Raw genomic sequence first — 25,337 nt, 5'->3', positions numbered from 1 at the left:
GGGGCAGAGTTTAGAGAAAAAAACCAAAAACCAAAAACCCAAACAAAAGCAAACAAACAAAAAAATCCAAACCGCTAACACCTCCCAACAGGTAGATTTCTTATAATGATGGGCTTATAAGATACATCATCACCATCCACAACTCATCATTGTCATCAAAGTTCACTCTCATTTTGGATGCTGTGAATCTGGACATGTGTCTGTCATCACAGCATCTCTCGGAGCCTCAGCACTGCCCTAGAATCCTCTATCCTGCCCAACCTCTCCTTACCTCCAGTCCCTAGCAACCATTGATCCTTCCGGTGTCTGTGTAGGGTGTCCTCTTTGTATCTTCCTTTGTAAAAAGCTCATTTATTTCTCCTTTTAAGGAATTACTTACATGTAGTGGAACATACGGAAGCATATGGCGTGTGTGTGTGTGTGTGTGTGTGTGTGTGTGCGCGTGCATGCGTAGGTTAGTCTGTCCTCTCTTCCCACCATGTATATCCTGGGGTTCAAACTCAGGTTGTCTAGCTTGGCAGTAGCATTTTTACCTGATGGACCATCTCTCCAACTCTCCTTCATTTCCATTTGCGGCCCAGGTTGATTTTTTCCTGTTGCTGTGTTTACTTCTCTTTTGAATAACATGCCTTTTTCTGAATTCGCTTTCTTTCTCTATTTCTTTCTTTCATTCGTCCTCTTCCTCTTACTTAAGGAACACAGTATCATTGATGTATCACACTTGAATTGTACTTTCTGAATTCCAAGTGCTTGTTTTCAGAGTGTTTCTTACAGTAATTCCATGTGGCAAGCCATTCATGTCACCCGTGCCTATGAGAAAGCTGATGTGATTGTAGTAGACATTGCTTACTTACTCGGATGGTGTCGTGTTAATGCTTATCTGAGCCAACGTTTCCATCTCAGGTGTGAGGTCCTTGTGAAGTTCAATTACTTGATGATTCCACAGTGACCTCTTCTAGGCCAACGAAAATTCACCTTGAGCGCAGCCTGGAGATCTTTTATTGGACAAGGAGCCTGAGAGAGGGGCCTTAGAAACAAAGGAGACCAGAGGCAAGTGAATGTGGAATTCATGCAACACGCAGAGCTTATTAAAAGTCACAAAGACTGTCACTTGGCTAGAGCTTTCAGCCAGCAAAGCCAGCTTTTTATCTTTACTGATTTTTCTGGGCAAACTGGATCGCTCATGCTAACTAGTCCCTGATTGGACCTCCCATGTTCAAGGAGGAGCTGTGACCCAGCTTGGCTGCCTCCAAGATGAAGGATGTTTGACAACCACAAGACAACTTTTAAAGGACCAGAATGTCCTGTTGCTGAGTGGGACTGAAAAGCCTGAAGGGGACATTATGACACCCAGTTACTGGCTTCACGTGTTTTCAACGGGTGCATTTTTAACTCTTGCAGGTCCCACTCTAATGCCTTTGCACCACAAGAGCAGAGTTGAACCAGCACGGGCTTTAATACTGATGTCCACCCTTTCTTTCATTTTGAGCAGAGTGGCTTTTTGTCATCTTCTAATGCCTTCTTTTTGTCCTTCCGAAGGGGTGGAGCAGATAGCAGTTAATGGCTTTGCAGCTGTATCTTCCCATTCCCTGAGTACTTTAGATAAATGCCACTAGGCCGGTTGATTGGGAGTGTTCCGCTTCAAAATAGTCTTTGCTATTCAGTCTGCTCATAAAGACAGAGATTAAAGAAAAATCAGTAAAAGCCTAGGACACTGGTGATGTTTTCCGACTATTACTTTTGCTTTTTGCTATTGTTTTTCCTCTTAATGATTTTTGTTCTCACAAAATTAATACCTACTGAAAATTTTAAATAATAACATACAATTGAAAAAGGCATGATTCTGTCTTTTGGTACCCAGCCTTTCCAGTACAGCTCTCCAGAGGTAATCACCATTAATGCCCTGAATTGAAAAATCTTCTTTGAAAAGATACAATAGGGAGTCGCAGGGCGGCCTTGGACAGGACCCTTCCGGTCTCCATCTGTGCCCAGAGCCTTACTGATACAGATGAGGATGCTTACAGCTAACCATTGGACTAAGCATGGGGGCCCCAATGGAGGAGTTAGAGAAAGGACTGAAGGAGCTGAAGGGGTTTGCAACTCCATAGGAAGAACAACAGTATCAACCAATACACACACACACACACACACACACACACACACACACACATTGTATCCCTGTTCAATCTATTTACATTCCTTTTTATTATTATGTATTTTTTATTTACAATACAAATGTTATCCCCTTTCCGAGTTTCCCGTCCATACACCCTCATCCCATACCCCCTCTCCCTGCTTCTATGGGGGTGTTCCTGCACCCATCTACCCACCCCTTCCCGCCTCCCAGCCCTGACATTCCCCTACACTGGGATATCAAGCCTTGGCAGGACCAAGCACTTCTTCCATTGGTGCCCAACAAGGCCATCCTCTGCTACATATGCAACTGGAGCCATGGGTCTGTCCATGTGTACTCTTTGGATGGTGGTTTAGTCTTTGGGAGCTCTGGTTGACTGGTATTGCTGTTCTTATGAAGTTGCAAACCCCTTCAGCTCCTTCAATCCATTCTGTAACTCCCCCATTGTGGACCACATTCTCAATTCAGTAGTTGGCCACAAGCATCCAACTCTGTATTTTTCAGGCTCTGGCAGAGCCTCTCAGGAAACAGCTATATCAGGTTCCTGTCAGCAAGTACTTCTTGGCATCAGCAATATGATCTGGATTTGGTGGCTGTTTGTATATGGGCTGGATCCCCAGGTGTGGCAGTCTCTGGATGGCCTTTCTTTCAGTCTCTGCTCCAAACTTTGTCTCTGTATTTCCCCCTATGAATAGTTTTGTTCCCCTTCTAAGAAGGACTGAAGCATCTGCACTTTGGTTGTCCTTTTTTTTTTTTGGTTCTTTTTTTCGGAGCTGGGGACTGAACCCAGGGCCTTGTGCTTCCTAGGTAAGCGCTCTACCACTGAGCTAAATCCCCAGCCCGGTTGTCCTTCTTCTTGAGCTTCATGTGATCTGGGGATTGCGTCCAAGCTTTTGGGCTAATATCCACTTATTAGTGAGTGCATACCATGTGTGTGGGGGAAGGTTGTTTGTTTGTTTGTTGGTTGGTTTGTGTGTGTGTGTGTGTGTGTGTGTGTGTGTGTGTGTGTGTGTGTGTGTGTGATTGGATTACCTCAGTCAGGATGGTATTTTCTAGTTCTATCCATTTGCCTATGAATTTCATGAAGTCATTGTTTTTAATAACTAAGTAGTTCTCCACTGTTTAAATGTACATTTTCTGTATCCATTCTTCTGTTGAGAGACATCTGAGTTCTTTCCAGCTTCTGGCTTATTTATAATAAGGCTGCGATGAACATAGTGGAGCACGTGTCTTTTTTATATGTTGGGGCATCTTTTGGGTATATGCCCAAGATATAGCTGGGTCCTCAGGTAGTTCAATGTCCAATTTTCTGAGGAACCTCCAGGCTGATTTCCAGAATGGTCGTACCAGTCTGCAATCCCACCAACAATGGAGGAGTGTTCCTCTTTCTCCACATCCTCGCCAACATCTGCTGTCACCTGAGTTTTTGATCTTAGCCATTCTCACTGGTGTGAGGTGGACCGTGAAATCTCAGGGTTGTTTTCATTTGCATTTCCCTCATGACTAAGAATGTTGAACATTTCTCTAGGTGTTTCTCAGTCATTCAATATTCCTCATTGAGAATTTTTCAGCACTGTACCCCATTTTTAACAGGGTTATTTGATTCTCTGGAGTCTAACTTCTTGAGTTCTTTGTGTATATTGGATATTAGACCTTTATTGGATGTAGGATTGTAAATATTTTACAATATTTCCCAAACTGTTGGTTGCCATTTTGTCCTAATGACAGTGTCCTTCACCTTACAGAAGCTTTGCAATTTTATGAGGTCCCATTTGTTGACTCTTTAGAGCATAAACCATTCATGTTCTCTTCAGGAAAGTTTCCCCAGTGCCCATGTGTTTGAGGCTCTTCCCCACTTTTTCTTCTATTAGTTTGAGTGGTTTTATGTGGAGGTCCTTGATCCACTTGAACTTCAGCTTTGAACAGGGCAATCAGAATGGATCAATTTGCATTCGTATGCATGCTGACCTCCAGTTGAACCAGCACCTTTTGTTGAAAATGTTGTTTTCCACTGGATGGTTTTAGCATCTTTGTCAAAGATCAAGTTACCCTAGGTGTGTGGGTTCATTTCTGGGTCTTCAATTCTATTCCACTGATCTACCTGCCAGTCTCCAGATCAATACCATACAGTTTTTGATCACTATTGCTCTGTAATACAGCTTGAGGTCAGGGATGGTGATTCCGCCAGAAGTTCTTTTATTGTTGAGAATAGTTTTCGCTATCCTGAGTTTTTTGTTTTTCCAAAAGAATTTGCAAATTGCTCTTTCTAACTCTATGAAGAATTGAGTTGGAATTTTGATGGGGATTGCACTGAATCTGTAGATTGCTTTTGGCAAGATGGCCATTTTTACAATATTAATCCTGCCAATCCATGAGCATAGGAGATCTTTCCATCTTCTGAGATCTTCAATTTCTTTCTTCAGACAGTTGAAGTTCTTGTCATACTAATCTTTCACTTGCTTAATTAGAGTCACACCAAGGTATTTTATGTTATTTGTGTCTATTATGAAAGGTGTCATTTCCCTAATTTCTTTCTCAGCCTGTTTATCCTTTGAGTAGAGGAAGGCTACTGATTCGTTTGAGTTAATTTTATATCCAGCCACTTTGCTGAAGTTGTTTATCAGGTTTAGTAGTTCTCTGGTGGAACTTTTGGAGTCACTTAAGTATATTATCCTATCATCAGCAATAGTGATATTTTGACTTCTTCCTTTCCAATTTGTATCCCTTTTGACCTCCCTTTGTTGTCTGATTGCTCTGGCTAGGACTTTGAGTACTATATTGAATAAGTAGGGCGAGAGTAGGCAGTCTAGTCCCTGATTTTAGTGGGATTGCTTCAAATTTCTCTCCATTTAGTTTGATGTTGACTACTGGTTCACTGTATATTGATTTTACAATGTTTAGGTATGGGCCTTGAATTCCTGATCTTTCCAAGACTTTTAATATGAAGGGGTGTTGAATTTTGTCAAATGCTTTCTCAGTATCTAATGAAATGATCATGTTTTTTTTCCCTTTGAGTTTGTTTATATAGTAGATTATGTTGATAGATTTCTGTATATTGAACCATCCCTGCATACCTGGGATGAAGCTTTGGTCATGTTGGATGATGGTTTTCACGTGTTCTTGGATTCAGTTTGTGATGTTGCTGAGTATTTTGCATTCATATTCATAAGGGAAATTGGTCTAAAGTTCTCTTTCTTTGTTGGGTCTTTGTGTGGCTTAGGTATAAGCATAATTGTGGCTTCATAGAAGGATTTGGGTAGTGTTCTCTGTTTCTATTTTGTGGAATAGTTTGGACAGTATTGGTATTAGGTCTTCTATGAAGGTCTGATAGAATTCTGCACTAAACTTATCTGGTCCTGGGCTTTTTTTGGTTGGGAGACTTTTAGTGACTGCTTCTATTTCTCTAGGAGTTATGGAGCTGTTTAGATGTTTTATCTGATCCTGATTTAACTTAGTTACCTAGTATCTATCTAGAAAATTGTCCATTTCATCTATATTCCAGTTTTGTTGAGTATAGGCTTTTGTGGAAGGATCTGATGAATTTTTGAATTTCCTCAGTTTCTGTTGTTATGTCTCCTTTTTCATTTCTGATTTTGTTAATTTGGATACTTTCTCTGTGCCCTCTGGTGAGTCTGGCTAAGGGTTAATCTATCTTATTGATTTTCTCAAAGGACCAGCTCCTAGTTTTGTTGATTCTTTGTATAGTTCTTTTTGTTTCTACTTGGTTGATGTCAGCCATGAGTTTGATTATTTCCTGCTGTACTCCTCTTGGGTGTATTTGCTTCTTTTTGTTCTAGAGCTTTTAGGTATTCTGTCAAGCTGCTAGTGTATGCTCTCTCCATTTTCTTTTTGGGGGCCTTCAGAGCTATGAGTTTTCCTCTTAGCACTGCTTTCATTGTGTCCCATAAGAATGTTGTGCCTTCATTTTCATTAAATTCTAAAAAGCCTTTATTTTCTTTCTTTACTTCTTCCTTGACCAAGTTATCATTGAGTAGAGCATTGTTTAGCTTCAATGTATATGTGGGCTTTCTGTCATTTTTGTTGTTATTGAAGACCAATCTTAGTCCATGGTGATCTGAAATGATGCATGGAATTATTTCCATTTTCCTGTATCTGTTGAGGCCTTTTTTATTAGTGATTATTTGGTCAATTTTGGTGAAGGTACCATGAGGTACTGAGAAGAAGGTATGTTCTTTTGTATTAGGATTAAATATTCTATAGATATCTGTTAAATCCATTTGGTTCATAGCTTCTGTTATTTTTTCTCTCCCTCTGTTTAGTTTCTGTTTCTATGATCTGTGCGCTGATGAGAGTGAGGTGTTGAAATCTCCCACTATTATTGTGTGAGGTACAATGTGTGCTTTGAGCTTTAGTAAGGTTTCTTTTATGAATGTAGGTGCCCTTGCATTTGGAGCATAGATATTCAGAATTGAGAATTCATTGTGGTGGATTTTTCCTTTGAGAATATGAGATATCCTCCCTTATCTTTTCTTGATAACGTTTGGTTGAAAGTTGATTTTATTCAATATTAGAATGGCTATTCCAGCTTGTTTATTAGGACCATTTGCTTGGAAAATTGTTTTCCAGCCTTTTACTCTGAGGTAGTATCTGTCTTTGTCCTGATGTGTGTTTCCTGTATGCAGCAAAATGCTGGGTCCTCTTTCAGTATCCAGTCTGTTAGCGTATGTCTTTTTATTGGGGAATCGAGTCTTTTGATGTTGAGAGATATTTAGGACCAATGATTGTTGTTTCCTGTTTTTTTTTGTTGTTGTTGTTGTTGTTAGAGGTGGAATTATGTTTGTGTGTCTTTCTTCCTTTGGTTTTGTTGCAAGGAGATTACTTTCTTGCTTTTTATAGGGTGTAGTTTCCCTCCTTGTGTTGGAGTTTTCCATCTATTATCCTTTGTAGGGCGGATTTGTGGAAAGATATCATGTAAATTTGGTTTTGTCATGGAATATCTTGGTTTCTCCATGTTTGTTAATTGAGAGTTTTGCTGAATATAGTAGCCTGGGCTGGCATTTCTGTTCTCTTAGGGTCTGTATGACATCTGCCCAGGATCTTCTAGCTTTTATAGTATCTGTTGAGAAGTCTGGTATAATTCTGATAGGTCTGCCTTTATATGTTACTTGACGTTTTCCCCTTATTGCTTTTTATATTTTCTTTGTTTTGTGCATTTGGTGTTTTGCCTATTATGTGACGGAAGGAGTTTCTTTTCTGGTCCAATCTCTTTGGAGTTCTATAGGCTTCTTGTATGTTTAATGGCATCTCCTTCTTTAAGTTTTCTTCTATAATTTTGTTGAAAATATTTACTGGCTTTTTAAGTTGGGAGTCTTCACTCTCTTCTATACCTATTATCCTTAGCTTTGATCTTCTCATTGTGTCATGGATTTCCTGGATGTTTTGGGTTAGGAGCTTTTTGAATTTTGCATTTTCTTTGATGGTTGTGTCAATGTTTTCTATGGCATCTTCTGCTCCTGAGATTCTCTCTATTGTCTCTTGTATTCTGTTGGTAATGTTTGTGTCCAACTCCTGATCTCTTTCCCGGGTTTTCTATCTCCAGTGTTGTCTCCCTTTGTGATTTCCTTATTGTTTCTATTTCCACTTTTAGATCCTGGATTGCTTTACTCAATTCCTTTGCCTGCTTGGCTGATTTTTGTGTTTCATTTTTAAGGGCTTCTTCCTGTTTACCTGTGTTGTCCTGTATTTCTTTTTATGTCCTTCTTAAAGTCCTCTGATTTTTAAATTAAAATCTTGCTTTTCTGTTGTGTTGTCCAGGGCTTGCTGTGGTGGGGGAACTGGGTTCTGATGATGCCAAATGGCCTTGGATTCTGTTGCTTAGGTTCTTGCCCTTGCCTCTCACAATCTGCTTATCTCAGGTGTTAGCTGGTCTTGCTGTCTCTGACAGTGGCTTGTACCTCCTATAAGCCTGTATGTCAGCACTGCTGCGAGACCAGCTCTCTCCCAGCGGGATCTGGATACAGAGAGCTGTAGCACAGGGTCAGCTCTAGGTGTAGGCAGAAACCAGAAGCATCCTGTCCCAGACTGCTCCTCGATTCCTCTTGTTTTCATTCCTTTAGGGAACATTTTTGCCCAGTTGCATAATGATCTGATTTCATTTTAGAATCTATGACAGACATTTTCGAGATTAATTGATATAGCATGACCTCATTTGCTCGAGATGTTACACAGAGCTTCGCAGTTTGGCCATAGAGCAACTTGTTTAACCACCCCCTAATTTATGCTTCCTTAGATTGTATCTGCTTTTCTTTATGACTTTAAAGAACACATCACTAAATATATTTACATTACTATTACTATTGGTGCTAGTATGTTTGAAGTTTCAATTTCTACACGTAGAATTTCTAGGTTACAGGTTGCACACATCCTTGAGTTGATAGACATTATTATTAAATAATGGCCCCCAAAGGTTGGGCCAGTCACTAAAATGCAGACAGTGCCCATACCTTAGGAGCTTTCCTACATTGGAGTAAATCCATTCTGCATGTTTTGATGAAGCAACAGTCAGAAAGCAGACTCCCCAATGCTGCTTAAAGTCAACCCCTTTCACTACTGTGAAGGTTTGCAGCTTGTTAATAGTCATTAACCACAAATCTTTCTGCCATGAACTGCCTTGCTCAACCATGTGGCCATATCTCTACTAGGTGACTTGGACTTCCTGCTTTCATAAGGACTCTGCATCCTGTGATAACTCATTCCACTCTAATCTACCAAACACAAGAGTTCTTTCGGGTGCCACATTTGTCAGGTTTTTCTGTCTGTCTTCTTGATTTCTTTGGTTTCATTTCTTGGTTGGGAAAAGTTCCTCCAGTAAAAGCTGTTGTCTTCTCCAATACACTTTGAACCCTTTTAGTTTACATTTCCCTGTGTGTTGTCAAATAGGAACTTAATTTTAATTTTCTAATTGGAAGTAACTCCAACACGGTTTCATAGCTAGTTTAATTAATCATTTAATTTTGAGTGACTTTTTAAAAGGTCAATGTGCTTCATTAGGGCATCTTCATATCCACCTACCTGCCGTTACATCTTTGTTCTTATCGGTTAGTCTCCCACACTGGTCTTCCCTGCTCCCCTCCTGACTCCACCTTGTTCTGTTTCTCCCACAACTTGTCCCTCTCTGATTTCCTAATACATGTGCTCCATTGTTTCTCTAGTTACTGCCTCCTCAGAGATCTCTCCTTCCACTCTCGTGATCCCCTCATGATCTCATGACCCATGCACTCCCCCTTATATAAATACACCCAGAGATACATATCCATATAATTTCAAATCAGGTTCCCTCTTATATACTCTGAAGCAGCACTGTAACAGAATCTTACTACACATTATATGTACCATGAGGTTGATGTGTTAGGTCTGCAATCATATTTCTGGGTTCAAAGCCAAGCAGTAGTACTTATTGTGAGACTTTGAACAAGTTATCAAATCAGCCATGACGTCATTTTCCTCACCTGTAAAATGTTAACAGTAAAAGAATCAATCTTATAATATTGTGATCACATGAAGTCAGAGACCATGAGCACTTCACAGACTTCCTGTCTTGTTTTAAATGTTTTTTTCCTAGAAAACATCAAGTCTAAGCTCCTATAAAATGCTGAATACTCTGGCTGTCATAGTGTCTAATAAGTCTCAATTTCAAGATCTGTCTCTGTCTCTGTCTGTGTCTGTCTGTGCGTGTTACACACACATGCGAGTGTGCTACCATACCAGTGTGTCTACAGAGGCCAGAAAGAAGTGTCAGATCTCCTGGAGTTACAGGTGGTTGTGAGCTGCCTAGTGTGGGTGTTGGGAGTCAGACTTGGATCCTCTGGAAGAACAGTAACCGAGGCCCTGGGTGTAAACTCCACTGTGAGCTCACACCCATGCAAACGTGTGCGCCCATTATGCCTCTCTCTTTGTAAGAACTGGTGTTCAGCAATAGTGCATTTTGTCTTAAGTCTTACGTTTTCTAACCACCATATTTTTATTCTTCAATAGCAGTACTTTGTATACACCCCCTTGACTCCTTGCCACATATCGCTGTGCCAAAGTTAGTTCTTAAAAGGTACCAAGAATTGGGAACTGTATCTTTAAAACAGTATTTGGCTATTCTGGTGATTTTTCACCATACAAAATGAGTATTTAGCATAGGCTGTGAGGTGAGGCTCAATATTAGTTTAATCACAAAAAGGGGGTTCCTGATGGTGGTAGAGTTCTGCTCTGTGGTCCCAGCTCACCCTCCAGGCAGCCTCACTGGGCTCATTAGAAGTTTGCTGGACTTTCCTTTCTCTTGGTCTCAATACTTTCTGGATGGGTCATTCTAGACAGGATGATGCATATTGAAAACCCACTGTGTCAGAGCCTAGGCAAAACTTTATCAGCCCTATTTCCTTTTCTCAGATATGAGGAGTATTATATACATGGGATTCTCTTGATGACAGACTGGGGTCTTATCATAGGTTATGGGCAATGGAATGTGATCCACAATAATATCTGCCACTTGTAGGTTTGACAATAAACTACATTATTCTGCCTAGTGATAACTTCAGGTTGAAAGTGTAATGCTGACCCTCACCTTGTCTTCAGATTTCTGGCCCATCCTTCAGGGTGTCGATGAGCCCTCCATTGCTATAATGAAATGGCTGAGATATCTACCTTTTAAATACAAAAATCTCACTTAGCCTCACTTGGCAGGTTCTGGATTCATCATTTAATGATGTCAGTGCTTTGGGCAGCAGCGGTAGGGGTACATGGGAGCCAGGTAGGGAGATTGGAGTCTGAGCCCATTCTCCATTTGACTCATCTCTTAAATGACCCAAGGACCTTCTAGAAACTACCTCCTTAATGGTCTACCAGTTCCTAGTATTTCTAGTTTGAATATTAAGTCTTTAACATCCTAGTCTTTTTTTTTTTTTTTACTTCTGCAGAAATAGCTTTAATGCATCTTGAGAGTGAGAGCACAAGCTTACAATACGGAGACCCCGAGTGAGGGAAAGGTCTTTCCCTTATATAGGAAACTATCCTCGCCTAGGACGTGTCACTCTCTGGCTGGTCGCTGCCAGATGTGCCAGATGACGTACCACAGCATACGTGTCCCCCGGAGTGAGGAATTTATCAGGCGCTTGCGTATTGCCCTTTTATTAGGTGCATCCTGCCGGATGTCGGCGCCATCTTACAATGGAGAATGTGAGGACGGCCCTCCACAAGTTCCCTTTACGTGACCTTAGTTAATTGTTTTAACAATCTCTTGGAATGTGTTCTGAGTAATAGAAAGTATGGTTACTGTCTAAGAATCAATTACTTGGTGACACATGGGAGACCGACAGAATTCTCATTGCAGTTTTGACTATCAGAAAGGGATCTACTAGCAGTACTACTATTAAGAGAGCTTAATAATCACTGATATTTCAGTAATTCTTGTAGGATCATCCTTAAGAATTAAGAAGTCATCTATTTGTCTATATAGCATCACTGCAAGAGAGTACATCTTCATAGATCTGCAGCTATCTGCTCAAAAAGGGTGGGCTAGTACCTAATGATTGCTATATATGTTTAATAATAACAAGAAACATATATTAATATCAGGAATCTTTCCTAAAATGAATTCTCTTGGGCTTCGCCTATAAAGCAAAACTGTTGCAGATTATAATCTGAAGCATACCTCCTACTATGGCTTCTGACAAAAATGTTCCCAAAAGACTGGTTCCTAGGCCTTTTCCTTGTAAAGATTGAGTATTGGAGTTAGGAATATTGTGGGGCCTCACCTTGGCAGTTTGTCTTCGGTTGTAGAAGATAGCAGGCTGAGAATGCCATGGATAACAAACAATTAAACAGTGTTTCTTCGTGGCAGCTTTGGTTTCTATCTTCAAGTTTCTGCCTTCACTTTCCCTTATGATGATCTAATCTTAAGACAAAGTGTTTCTGTATTAAGTTGTAATTGGTTATGATGTTTTATCCTAGTAATAGAAATCAAGCTGCAGCACATGGTTTCTGGTGCTCAAACTCAGGTCTTGATGTAGTGTGGCAAGCCCTTTGTTGACTAAACCATCTTTTCAGCATCAACCCTTAATATTTCTAAAAGATAGTATTTTCAGTGTAAACAAAGTGCAGCTTTCCATAAGGATATATCATAGGTCTGAAATTTTAATTAAAGGAACCTGGATATAACAAAACAACACACACTTTAGCAAAATCTCTCCTGGTCAACTGCCACTACACTGAGTGTGCATCTGTGAATTTGCAAGACAAAACAGTTGTCAAGGAGCTGTGGTATAGTGATTAGCATGCCAAACAAATTAGAAATGGAAGGAGCAAAATGCTTGACTGGTTTGTTAGCTAAAATTAATTTGCATGGGTATTTTGTACATGGCATACAGTGTCTTTACCTGTGAAAATTGAACATATAGACAGAGCTGTGATATTAGTGTGTGTGTGTGTGTGTGTGTGTCTCAAATATCTTGAGTCACAGCTCCTCCTCCACATGTCTTGTACATTAGATGAATTGTTAACTATTATTTTTCTGGCAAGGAAGAAAGAAAACACTCAGTGTGGCAGCACACAGCTGTACTTCCAGCATTCGAGAAGTAGGGACGCAAAGAACAGAAATTCAAGGTCATTTTCAATTACACAGTAAAATTAAAACCAACATAATGTTCATGAGATGCTGCCTCAACAATTTAAAGCTAGAAAATGTTGTGCTTTAGGAAGTGGATGGGGGCTGGAGATAAACTTCAGAACAATGCATCCCTAGCATGTACAAGGCACTGATATACATTCTTCTATAACTTAACCAGATATAATGACTTGAGCTGTTCATCCCAGGACTCAGGATAAGATTTTATCATACATAAGGAATTTGAGGCTTGCCTTACCCTAGATCTTCTAAGAAAGGGCAAGTGTGTGTGTGTGTGTGTGTGTGTGTGTGTGTGTGTGTGTGTGTGTGTGTGAGAGAGAGAGAGAGAGAGAGAGAGAGAGAGAGAGAGAGAGAGCAAGAAGAGGAGGAGGGGAGGAGGGAGGCGGAGGAAGAGGAAGAATGAAGAAGAAGGAGGAGGAGGAGAAGAAAAAGAAGAAGAAGAAGAGGAAGAGGTAGAGGAAGAAGAGGAAGAAGAAGAGGAAGAGGAAGAGTTAGAGGAAGAGGAAGAAGAAGAAGAGGAGGAGGAGGAGGAAGAGGAAGAGGAAGAAGGAGAAGGAGAAGAAGAGGAAAAGTCATGTGGAGTTTCATAGAATATGTATTCTATGAGGTTTTAGATAAGCAACTGTTTTCAGTAGAGGCATTCTTTTCAGTTATATTTTGAATACTAATTGATAACAGACTTGCTGTGAAAGAACAGCATCAAGAAGAGAGTCCAAATAACAATTGCTATCATGTATGGTTATTAGTTTGACATAGTTCCCACTACGACTATTGCATGATCAATTTAATTTTATCCTCACAGTGAACAGAGGAGGAATGTTACATCTCTAAGAATATGTAGATTTTCACAGTGTTATATCTTTTAGACATCCACAGATGAAACACAGGTCTGTCAGGAACCAACTATGTTGATCACCATGTTACCTTGCAGCATTAGCTAGAGTATGCTTTGCTCAGTTTGGTCTTCTCCTTTTAGATATCATTTCCAGTTCTTTCTATACTGAAATGGCCAGTGAATGCAGCAATATTTCAAATCACCGCTTCAGTTAGATCAGGTATCTGGAATTAGATGGATCAAGAGAAAAGAGACAACATTGATTGCCGACACTGCAGTGCATCGGGAGGAAATACTCACTCTGACAGAGAAGATCAGTCATTTCAACTACTTGTACCCAGAGTGTTGAACTAGCAAAATTTCTGACTTTTTAGTTTATTTTTTCACAGGACACCTTTGTAAACATGTCAGTTAGAGAAATGCTTGTTGGCTGCTTAAGCCTTAGCTGTGTAGATACAGTATGTCTAAACTTTTTTTTTTTTGGTATATCAAGACTTTATTAAAATTCACGTATCTCATTCTAGCTCATGCGTAACACGGAATAAAATTTCACTTATTTTGTGGTTAATAAACCAGTTTATACTTTCTTTTTTTTTAATTTAGAGAATACTTTATTAGTTTTTGTAATCAAACCCACGTAGATAAGACCTTACATATTTAATACAGTGTGTTACCCCTGTACAAATGGAAAAAAAAACTTAAGTTCAACATTTCTAGACCTATATGGCTGTTAATTTCTGTACAGTGCCAACTCAACACAGTAAACGGGGATACTTTTTTCCAAAGTTGACAGCACAGCTAAAGTTTCAAAAAATTCAAATTATATATCTGTATATATATATTTATATTTATATAAAAAGACCAATAATAGCAGTGTGTTATGCATCAACAGCAGCAACAGCTTTTCCAGGTTCTGAACAAAACTGTAGAGACATCCAGCACACTCCATTAAAAAAAAAAAAGTAAAAAAACAAAACCCGAGAAAACAGCACAGTTCTGTTACTCTTGTGGTACCTGGCACCATTTTTTTTAAATTAGCTTCTCAATCATCATCTGGAAAGAAAACATTCTGAGCAACATCATTAAAAACAGCTCTGATAAAGCACGGTCACTACTACGTATCATAAAGCAGGTACAAGCTATTTTACATCCACAGAGGTATGATACAGTACTGTCCTACATCTATAATACTAGAGGATACAATTTAAAAGGCATTATTTGAGACTTGATTCTACTTTTCCAGCAGAGGGCCCAAAGGATGGTGTGACACAGCTTTGTAAAGAAACATACTCTAGACAGGATTTCCTTTCACTAGTGGCACAGTTCTAAGGATTCATTCTCTCCATGAATGTCAGCTAAGACCGTTATTAAAAAAATGAAATATCCCTAGAACAAAACCGTATAACCACCGGATTCACATGAAGATGACCTAGTGGAGACAAGCTGGACCTCACCTTACCAACAAGCTATCAAATCTGTTATGTTTAAACAGTGAGACCTCCAAGGAAGGAGATGCCAAGTAGTGCTTCAAAGCTTCGGACCACAATCAAACACAGCATCCTTTTCAACAGAAGCAGAAGCTCATCTGAATATGCTCAAGGATGCTGACATCAACATTTAATCATCTCCTCACTCATCCAGGAAGAAGGGGAGATCAGTTACTACTGTACTTTATTGTGTTCAACCAAATCACCATGTTACAAAAATAGCAAGCTGCCATAATAAAAAATAAGCCCCCTCTATCCAGCACCAGATAGCATCATTTTACTTTCAAGCCTAGAAATTGCACACTTGTATATAAACCAACCGAAGATGAGGATTGAGAGTTCATCTTGGTGGATTTTTCCTTTGATGAATATGAAGTGTCCTTCCTTATCTTTTTTGATGACTTTTAATTGAAAATTGATTTTATTTGATATTAGAATGGCTACTCCAGCTTGCTTCTTCCGACCATTTGCTTGGAAAGTTGTTTTCCAGCCTTTCACTCTGAGGTAGTGTCTGTCTTTGTCTCTGAGGTGTGTTTCCTGTAGGCAGCAGAATGCAGGGTCCTCATTGCATATCCAGTTTGTTAATCTATGTCTTTTTATTGGGGAGTTGAGGCCATTGATATTGAGAGATATTAAGGAATAGTGATTATTGCTTACTGTTATATTCATATTTGGATGTGAGGTTATGTTTGTGTGCTTTTCTTCTCTTTGTTTTGTTGCCAAGATGATTAGTTTCTTGCTTCTTCTAGGGTATAGATTGCCTCCTTATGTTGGGCTTTACCCTTCATTATCCTTTGTAGTGCTGGATTTGTAGAAAGATCTTGTGTAAATTTGGTTTTGTCATGGAATATCTTGGTTTCTCCATCTATGTTAATTGAGAGTTTTGCAGGATACAGTAACCTGGGCTGGCATTTGTGTTCTCTTAGGGTCTGTATGACATCTGTCCAGGATCTTCTGGCCTTCATAGTTTCTGGCGAGAAGTCTGGTGTGATTCTGATAGGTCTGCCTTTATATGTTACTTGACCTTTTTCCCTTACTGCTTTTAATATTCTTTCTTTATTTTGTGCGTTTGGTGTTTTGACAATTATGTGACGGGAGGTGTTTCTTTTCTGGTCCAATCTATTTGGAGTTCTGTAGGCTTCTTGTATGCCTATGGGTATCTCTTTTTTTAGGTTAGGGAAGTTTTCTTCTATGATTTTGTTGAAGATATTTACTGGTCCTTTGAGCTGGGAGTCTTCACTCTCTTCTATACCTATTATCCTTAGGTTTGATCTTCTCATTGAGTCCTGGATTTCCTGTATGTTTTGGACCAGTAGCTTTTTCTGCTTTACATTATCTTTGACAGTTGAGTCAATGATTTCTATGGAATCTTCTGCTCCCGAGATTCTCTCTTCCATCTCTTGTATTCTGTTGGTGAAGCTTGTATCTACAGCTCCTTGTCTTTTCTTTTGATTTTCTATGTCCAGGGTTGTTTCCATGTGTTCTTTCTTGATTGCTTCTATTTCCATTTTTAATTCCTTCAACTGTTTGATTGTGTTTTCCTGGAATTCTTTCAGGGATTTTTGCGATTCCTCTCTGTAGGCTTCTACTTGTTCTCTAAGGGAGTTCTTTATGTCTTTCTTGAAGTCCTCCAGCATCATGATCAAATATGATTTTGAAACTAGATCTTGCTTTTCTGGTGTGTTTGGATATTCCGTGTTTGCTTTGGTGGGAGAATTGGGCTCCGATGATGCCATGTAGTCTTGGTTTCTGTTGCTTGGGTTCCTGCGCTTGCCTCTCGCCATCAGATTATCTCTAGTGTTACTTTGTTCTGCTATTTCTGACCGTGGCTAGACTGTCCTATAAGCCTGTGTGTCAGGAGTGCTGTAGACCTGTTTTCCTGTTTTCTTTCAGCCAGTTATGGGGACAGAGTGTTCTGCTTTCGGATGTGTAGTTTTTCCTCTCTACAGGTCTTCAGCTGTTCCTGTGGGCCTGTGTCTTGAGTTCACCAGGCAGGTTTCTTGCAGGGGAAAAGTTGGTCCTACCTATGGTTCCAAGGCTCAAGTTTGCTCGTGGGGTACTGCCTAAGTCCTCTCCGCTGTGGCAGCAACCGGGAAGATCTGCGCCGCTCTTTCCGGGAGCCTCCGTGCACCAGGGTTCCAGATGACGTTTGGTGTTTTCCTCTGGCGTCTGGATGTGCACAGAGTGCAGTCTCTTCTGGTTTCCCAGGCGTGTCTGCCTCTCTGAAGGTTTAGCTCTCCCTCCCACGGGATTTGGGTGCAGAGAACTGTTTATCCGGTCTGTTTCCTTCAGGTTCTGGCGGTGTCTCAGGCGCAGGGGTCCTGCCGCTCCCGGGCCCTCCCCTACGGGAACCCAGAGGCCTTATACAGTTGCCTCTTGGGCCAGGGATGTGGGCAGGGGTGAGCAGTGTTGGTGGTCTCCTCCGCTCTGCAGCCTCAGGAGTGCCCACCTGATCAGGCGGTGAGGTCTCTCTCCCACGGGGTTTGGGAGCAGAGAGCTGCTGCGGGCCGGGATCTGCGGGTGTCAACATCCTAGTCTTTAAGGGAATAAGATTCAAGTCTTCATAGTCGCAGGAGCCAAGTCCCTAAAACAAATCTTTGTCAATTGATACACACAGTTCACTAGTTCTATTCCTCTGGAGAACCCTGAAACACATTGTCAAATCCCTTGCTATTTTCTTCCCTAGCTGGGCATCCTGGAATAAAGGTCCAAAGATGATAGTCACTTGGAGGAAGACTCTGAGTCACCATGGAAGGCCACTCCCCAGAGTATCATCTGATAGTGAACTTTGCCTAGCTACAAAGAAATGTTCTTGACATTCATTCCATCAGCCAGAGTTATTTATCTTAATATAAGTGGTTGTATCATTGTTGTCAAGAGAATCTAGTGAAAGGCTCTGACTTCTTTGATGTCATTCCTCTGACATAGGAATTTTCCCCAGAAGATAATCTGTCCCTAGAAGTCTGTCATCCTTCAGTGCTGATCCTGAGGATGAACTTTCTGGCTAAGCCACAACTGCTCCCATGACCACTGGATTCAAATGGTCATTTCTGCTATGAACACTCATCTTCCTTACATTTTTCTGTTCATTTCTGGATGATGGAAGAATTGAATCTCAAAACCTGGGCCATATATCCCTTCTTTAACAGCCAAATCAGTAAGAGAAATCCCTTTGTAGAGAAATGGTAAGGTATCAGATTATGGTCAGGTAAAAGAGTAACAAATTCTTAATACATCAAGACATTCCCAAGTGTCAAAGTAGTCCATAACAAAATTAAAGCCATAAGAAACCCTGGATACTGGTGATCCTACACTTTGGCAATGTTTTGATTCTGGGCTAGATAGGATCAAGTCCATTAGTAAAGAATAGTTGAATTTCATGAAATAAAATCAAATTACCTAGAAGACAAAGGAAAATTGTTACTTTATAAAATTGGAATGTCTAACAATATTCTGACTGCCAAAATGGCTTTATCCAGAGACTCAGAGGATGCCACCGAAGCCAGCATCTCTACATTCTAATCTCCTGTGTGGTTTAGTCTCAGTCTCACTCTGGTAGTAAGATGCTGCCAGGTACTTTAGATCAGTGCTCAAACAGAGTTACAGATACCTGCTTTCCAGAAAGTCCCAGCAAAATCCCAATTATTTATCATTGACTCTGGCTGTTGAAATGTCTACTTCATAATGTCAGGGAAATATAACTGATTGGCCAAGTCCAAGTCATATGTCCACCTGAGAATTAGAGCTGAGTTACATCTACTTTAGCTCAAGGATGGGGATAAGGGTGGAAGAGATCTCTCAGGAAAGGAGCCAGAGGAGAGGACATGGATGCAAAGCACTAAAACGAGCTGTTCAGTCTCGAGCAGTCCACGGGCAGTGGGCCAACCTCAAGCCAGGAGGCCTAAAGAGTAGGTGAGTAGGGGGTTTGCTTCAAGTGGGGAATGTTGGTGGAATAGATGAATGTAGGAGGTTCCTGAGATTAGAGGTAGCAGGGAGGGCTTATCTGCAAGGCCAGTGTTAGAGCTTTTCAGGGATGATAGAGACATGTGATGGGAAACAAGTTCAAGATTCCAGCTGCTAGTGGGGATGGGAAATGACTGGTCAGCATCCACTTAAGTGCTGTCTGCAGTGAACAATGTGGCTCCTGTGGAGTCCAAGAGGCTGGGACTTGATTTACTTGACCAGGATTAGTTCTCATGGAAGAAGGAGAATAAGGTAAGCCCCACCTTTCTTGGTCCTTCATTAGTTTTTATTTCTCCAAGTTCCCTGCTATTCTAATTAGTGTTTTGAATGCCCCCAAATTTCCTCTTTGCCATCTCCCTCTTCTTTGATGAGCCTAGTTTCTTGTTCCCCTCATTTAACCCCGGGCTCTGACTCAGTGTTCTTGGTTTGCCATGCATCCAGACAAGAATACAGGAGTCAGGTAGGGACCTCAGCGACTCCAGTCTTTAATCTTCCTTGTCCTTTGCAATGGACTAAAATTTTGTCTCCCAAAATCCATGTCTACTAAGGACCATAGCATGTGACCTTGTTTGGAAATAGAACCTTTACAGATATGACTGAATCAATGATCATGTGGTAAGATCATCCTGTATTTAGGGGAAGATCTACCCTCCAGTGGTTGATGGTTTTGCAAGAACTGGCAGGGACACATGGCTGGTATGTAGATGGAGCAGAGGTTGCAATGTGTCTGAAGCCCAAAGAATTTCTCCTAGAAGCTAATATCAGGCATGGAACAAAGTCTCTCTTGGACCTTTCAGAGGAACCCATTCCCACCAAGACTGATTTTAGATTTGTGACTTCCACAAGTGTGAGAGAGAGTAACTTTCTGTTATTTCTCCTCCCCACCCCCATCCCCTTGCTCTCACTGGCAACCTAGGCTGCTGTAACCAAATAACATACCGTCAATACTCTGGTGTGATTTCCATTCTATATGCAGAGTCTGCTAGCCAAGATCTCTCAGCCACTTAATGTTCCAACTGGAATTTGAACCTGCTTTTTACACAGACAGACTGAGAGACAGACAGACAGAGAGACAATAGCAGAGAGACAAGACTACATTATGTATCTGAATAATAGAAAGGTTCTTTTTGTCACACATACCCCCAAACCACTAAGTAACAGACCCTCTAACTGTGGTCAGGTTGTGTGCCTGACTGAGGTACAGAGAAAGTTAGACACTTTCTTTCTTTCTTCCCCCCATTATTATTAAATTGGGTATTTCTTATTTACATTTCAAATGTTATTCCCTTTCCTGGTTTCCATGCCAACATCCCCCTAACCCCTCCCCCTCCCATTCTATATGGGTGTTCCCCTCCCAATCCTCCCCCCATTACCGCCCTCCGCTCAAGAATCCCGTTTACTGGGGCTCCAGCATTGGCAGGACCAAGGGCTTCCCCTTCCACTGGTGCTCTTACTAGGCTATTCATTGCTACCTATGCAGTTGGAGCCCAGGGTCAGTCTATGTATAGTCTTTAGGTAGTGGCTTAGTCCCTGGAAGCTCTGATTGGTTGGCATTGTTGTTCATATGGGGTCTCGAGCCCCTTCAAGCTCTTTCAGTCCTTTCTCTGATTCCTTCAACAGGGGTCCCGTTCTCAGTTCAGTGGTTTGCTGCTGGCATTCGCCTAAGTATTTGCAATATTCTGGCTGTGTCTCTCGGGAGAGATCTACATCCGGTTTCTGTCAGCCTGCACTTCTTTGCTTCATCCAGTTTGGTGGCTGTATATGTATGGGCCTCATGTGGGGAGGCTCTGAATGGGTGTTCCTTCTGCCTCTGTTCTAAACTTTGCCTCCCTACTCCCTGCCAAGGGTATTCTTGTTCCCCTTTTAAAAAAGGAGTGAAGCATTCACATTTTGGTCATCCTTCTTGAGTTTCATGTGTAGTTAGACACTTTCTTACTTGCATTGTTTCAGAAAAAAATATTGGAGCGGTGACTCAGAATGTAAAAATTACATTACTTTAAATGATATGAATAGCAGTCAGGGCAGGGACACAGTACTCTGTGGGCAGATTTAGAAAGCAGAGACTCACTGGCATGCCCCAAAACAAGGTTTGCGGGCGTCTGTGCTGCTTCCTTTCCCAAGCAATTCAACTGACTGTTGATCAATCAAACACAATCAAGAGCAACCAAACCAACCTCTGTTTAAGAAAATAAGATGTTCTTTCCAGTTAATGGCGGGAGGGGGGTAGCGCACAGACTATCATTCAACCATTCACGTAGGAACAATTAGCAGCCATTTGCAAACAAATATATTCTTTACTTACCTCAGCCAATGTTTATTAGTGTTCTTGGCTGCAGACTTTTTTAGTTCTTATAAACGGAAATGGAATTTACTAAATTACTAAAGGATATGGTAGCCCTGACCTTGCTAAGAAAGACAAGCGTCAGGTCTGGTAACTGGTATAGTCAGGGACAAAGACCAGATTAGGGTGCAGGAGAGTCCTAATGAGCCTTCCCTGGAAGGCCACCTCTGTATCCCCAAAGCAGCACGTTCTGCTCTAAGCAAGACAAAGCTGGAACATATGATGTAGGGCAGTGCTCCTTCTGAAGTGTGGTGGCCCCGTCTCAGGTTTTAAAGCTGAAATTTCACACAGAATTATCTGATTCTACCTTATTTGCAAAGGCAGTTGGGACATCCATTTCCTGCTGTACACCATGGGAGATCTACAAATGGATAAGGTAAAAACACTCAACGCACTCTCTCTCTCTCTCACACACACACACACACACACACACACACACACACACACACACAGGATGTATCAAAAGACAGATTATTCAAAATATTATTAATTCTCACTGTAACATCTTAAAGTGAATTCTGGGAATTGATAAGTTAAAGAGTTACTCGTACAGAGGTACATTCTGAAGAAATGGCTCAGTAATCAAGAGCACTACCTTCTCTTCCAAAGAACCAGGGCTTGATTCACAGCACCCAAGTAGTAGCTCCATTTCCAGGGGATCTGATACTCTTTTTCTGGCTATGAGGGTATAAGACATATACAAGGTGCATATAGATGCATTCAGGAAAAACACACATATACAAAAAAATATTTAAAAGCTTTCTTGTACCAAAAGAAATTCTAAAGGATGAGAAGAAAAATGTAAGCAACTTTTCAACTAGTCTTGGCTAAAGCATAAAAGCTATAGAAGGAAAACCATAAAGGGAGCAATCAATAGATCTAACTACTTTAAAACTGAGTCTTATTTTAAACCAACCACAAACAAGGTGACTGATCACCCCATGGTATGGTTTGCCCCATTAAAATCTTCACACAAGTGACTAGAACTGTTTTGGACGGGCATCAGAGACCACAGAGTGTAAACCCCAAATGAAATAATTTCCATGCTCTCAGAATTGCCTAAAACCCAGCTGTGCTCTTCTCTAGGAGATTATTGATATTCCAGAGAAGGAAGCTGTGGTTTCTCCCTTAAGAATTACTCTTACATATTTGGAAAGTTTAATTATTTTTATTGTTCAAATTACTTTCTGTCTTTTATAAGAATTTAAATAATCGATGTCTAGACTTATGAGATTGTTTTAATTAGACAGAGATGACTTGGGTCACAAAGTAGATTTTCTCCCTACTTCCCGTGGATCTGTTTGCAGTGTTATTTCTGAGTGTATTATTGCTGAAGTGGAGGCAGTTAAAAAGAATCCTCTTTATTCCTTTTCATTATAGCTACTGGAGAATGTTTGGGCTTGGCTTAATGACTAGCTAGGGTCTGACAATTACATTTTTTTTTACAGGCAACATAAAATATATTGCCTTTTGATTTCCTGTCAGGTTTAAAATGTACCATTCAGAATGGAGTAAACTTAACATGCAATAAAAATGAAGCAGGAAAAATGAGTCTTGGCACAGAGACGCTCAGAGGAGTGTAAGGAGGGAGATGCTGAGCCTGTGAGCCCGGCAGACCCGGGGTCCGTCCCCCATGCTGGCCTGCCAATATTCCACAGGTAGAGTGGAGATAAGGAAGGCTGTCCAGTAAACACAGCCCTGTTTCAGAGTTAGAAGTCTGCGATTAGGCAAAAGAGAGAACTTGGATATAGATGTAAAACTTAAATCTATTCCTAGCTTGCACTTTCCACCCTTCCCCACACTATAAATCTTCCAGTGTCTACATTTTATTAAAAGGAGTGGAAAGCATCAGAAAATCCCATTCTGCTCTTTATATATCAAGTACTTTGCACAGGTGCTTGATGAACAACTTTGCTACTTATAGCCCAATGGGTGTGCTGGATTGATGGTAGCTATTTAGGTCGTCCTTCTTTCCTTTCAACGTTAGCTGACTCCAGCTTTAACCAATAGGAAATGATAGAAATCTCTACACTCCCCCACTTAGGCTGCAGCTTCTGAGTTCAAGTGCTTGCGATGTCTTGGAGCCCAGTTGGGAGGGGATGAGAAGCCAAAGCAAGTGAACAGATCCCATGGGTGACAACCAGTATAGCAGCTCTTCTCTCAGCAGACAGCCAGCACCAACAGACAGCCAGTACGTAAGCCAGTCCCATGGTGACTCAGTGAAAATTCCAGACCGAGACCTTAACTGACACCAGGGAATCAGAGTAACCACCAGATTGGGCCCATTGAATCCCAAGGACTGGGATAGACATAGTAACCAGTGGTTTTGTGGAGTATGTATGTCTGGGGAGTTTTAAAATGGAGACATGGGTTCTGATAGAACAAGTGGAAAGCTTTTGTCTGCCTGATGGTACATGGAGTTCCCATATGTGAGTGCAGAACTCGGAGGTGGCAGAGAGCCCATGTTATTTGGTTGGACTTGCTTGGGGTGTAAGATATCGGAGGGGCAGTGGGGCTAAAATCTGAGAGCATGTGAATAAAGAGGACGTGTGCAAGGGAGAGCTCAAAGTACATCTATACCTTCTCTCACTGTGACAGGTTAGCACCAAAGGGAGTTGGAAAAGCAACACTAAGCCATTTGCTGGAGGCCAATACACCAAGCTCTTCTTTGCCATCCATCTACACAACCTTCAGCATAGTCTGTGTATTAGTTCCTTTGCATATGATTGTGGCAGAAACAATCTAATGGAAGGAAGATTCATGGCTTCAGAGAGTTCTGTACAGGATCACTTGGATCTATGTTTCTGGGCTCATTGTGAAGCTAAACATGACACTGGGAGTGTGTGGCAGAAGCTGTTCACGTCGTGACAGACAAGAAGCAGATACTGGCAAGAAGAGGGTAGGGATAATACACCTCCAAGGACCTTCCCCCAATGACCTACTTCCTCTAGCAAGTCTTACCTTCCAAAAATTCTAGAACTTTCCAAAATCCCGGGGAACTGATCTTTGATCAATACCTGAGCCTTGAGCTGAGCATGATAGTGCATCCTGGTCCTTGAGGGATGGAGGCAAAGGATTTAAGTCATCCTTCCTATATAGCAAGCTTCAGGTCAGCTTGTCTTACATACGACCCTGTCTCAAAAGACCAAGTCAAAGAAAAACGAGAGCCTTTGGGGGTGTACTTCATATCTAAACCATAATAGCCTACACTACTTACAGGGACTCCTGTGTGGCTCATTCTTTGGGGGACTCTGAAAAGTGATTTGAGTTCCACACCCGAGTAAATGAAAACAATGAATATGGAGGTTGTGAAAGAGTACCAGAGCCCCAGTTAGAGGAGTGCAGGGCACAGCACGTAGGCAGTGCCTTACCTTACCAGAACCTCTTTAAGACAGGTAAACTCATCCGACAGCAGGGCAGTGGTTCTCAACCTGTGGGTTGTGACCCTCTAGATATTTACATCATAATTCATAACAGTAGCAAAATTACACTTATGAAATAGCAATGGAATAATTTTATGGTCGAGGATCACCACAAGACTAGGGACTGTATTAAAGCGTCTGAGCATTAGGGAGATTGAGACCAAATGAACTAGGGGCTAGAAAAGGAATGGGGCACTTTTAGTACCACAGCTTTGAAGCAGAAGTACCAGGCTATTCACACCCATTTGCATCTCACCTTGTTTCTCATGCCTCATGGCTGGCTCTACTCTTCAGATAAGCAGCCTTCAAGAATTAAACCCCTGGAATTTCCAAGTTCGATCATCTCTGTCCACGAAATATCCTGAATTAGATGCTGTCAGGTAGACCGCCTAGCTGATTATTGGGTGCGTAGACTCTGGAGTCAGGAGTAGCTCAGTTTAAAGCCTTACCCTACCATTTATTAGCTTTGTGCTAGTGAGCACTTCCTGACCGCCCTCCCATGCCTTCACTGCTCTCCTACAGAAT

General features: G+C 41.1%; 1 long non-coding RNA gene across 3 annotated transcripts; it reads right to left on the bottom strand.

Moving 5' to 3' along the window:
• Positions 1-346: 346 nt before the first annotated feature.
• Positions 347-25,337, bottom strand: LOC148001361 (uncharacterized). 3 transcript variants are annotated; one of them, XR_015637450.1, is made up of 6 exons: positions 25,069-25,333; positions 19,989-20,098; positions 13,689-13,823; positions 11,896-12,035; positions 9,549-9,603; positions 1,145-1,665 (listed from the first exon to the last, which is right to left on the bottom strand). It is a non-coding gene; the product is annotated as an uncharacterized LOC148001361 (long non-coding RNA). The 3 variants fall into 3 exon arrangements; XR_015637451.1 differs by lacking the exon at positions 19,989-20,098 and having other exon boundaries at positions 347-1,665; positions 25,069-25,327; XR_015637452.1 differs by lacking the exon at positions 19,989-20,098 and having other exon boundaries at positions 1,438-1,665; positions 11,896-12,030; positions 25,069-25,337.

The sequence above is a fragment of the Rattus norvegicus genome, chromosome 14, assembly GCF_021556685.1.
Source record: "Rattus norvegicus strain SHRSP/BbbUtx chromosome 14, alternate assembly SHRSP_T2T, whole genome shotgun sequence".
Lineage (NCBI taxonomy): Eukaryota > Metazoa > Chordata > Mammalia > Rodentia > Muridae > Rattus > Rattus norvegicus.
Note: the sequence above shows the minus strand (reverse complement) of the source record. Positions and strands in the feature narration are given on the sequence as shown.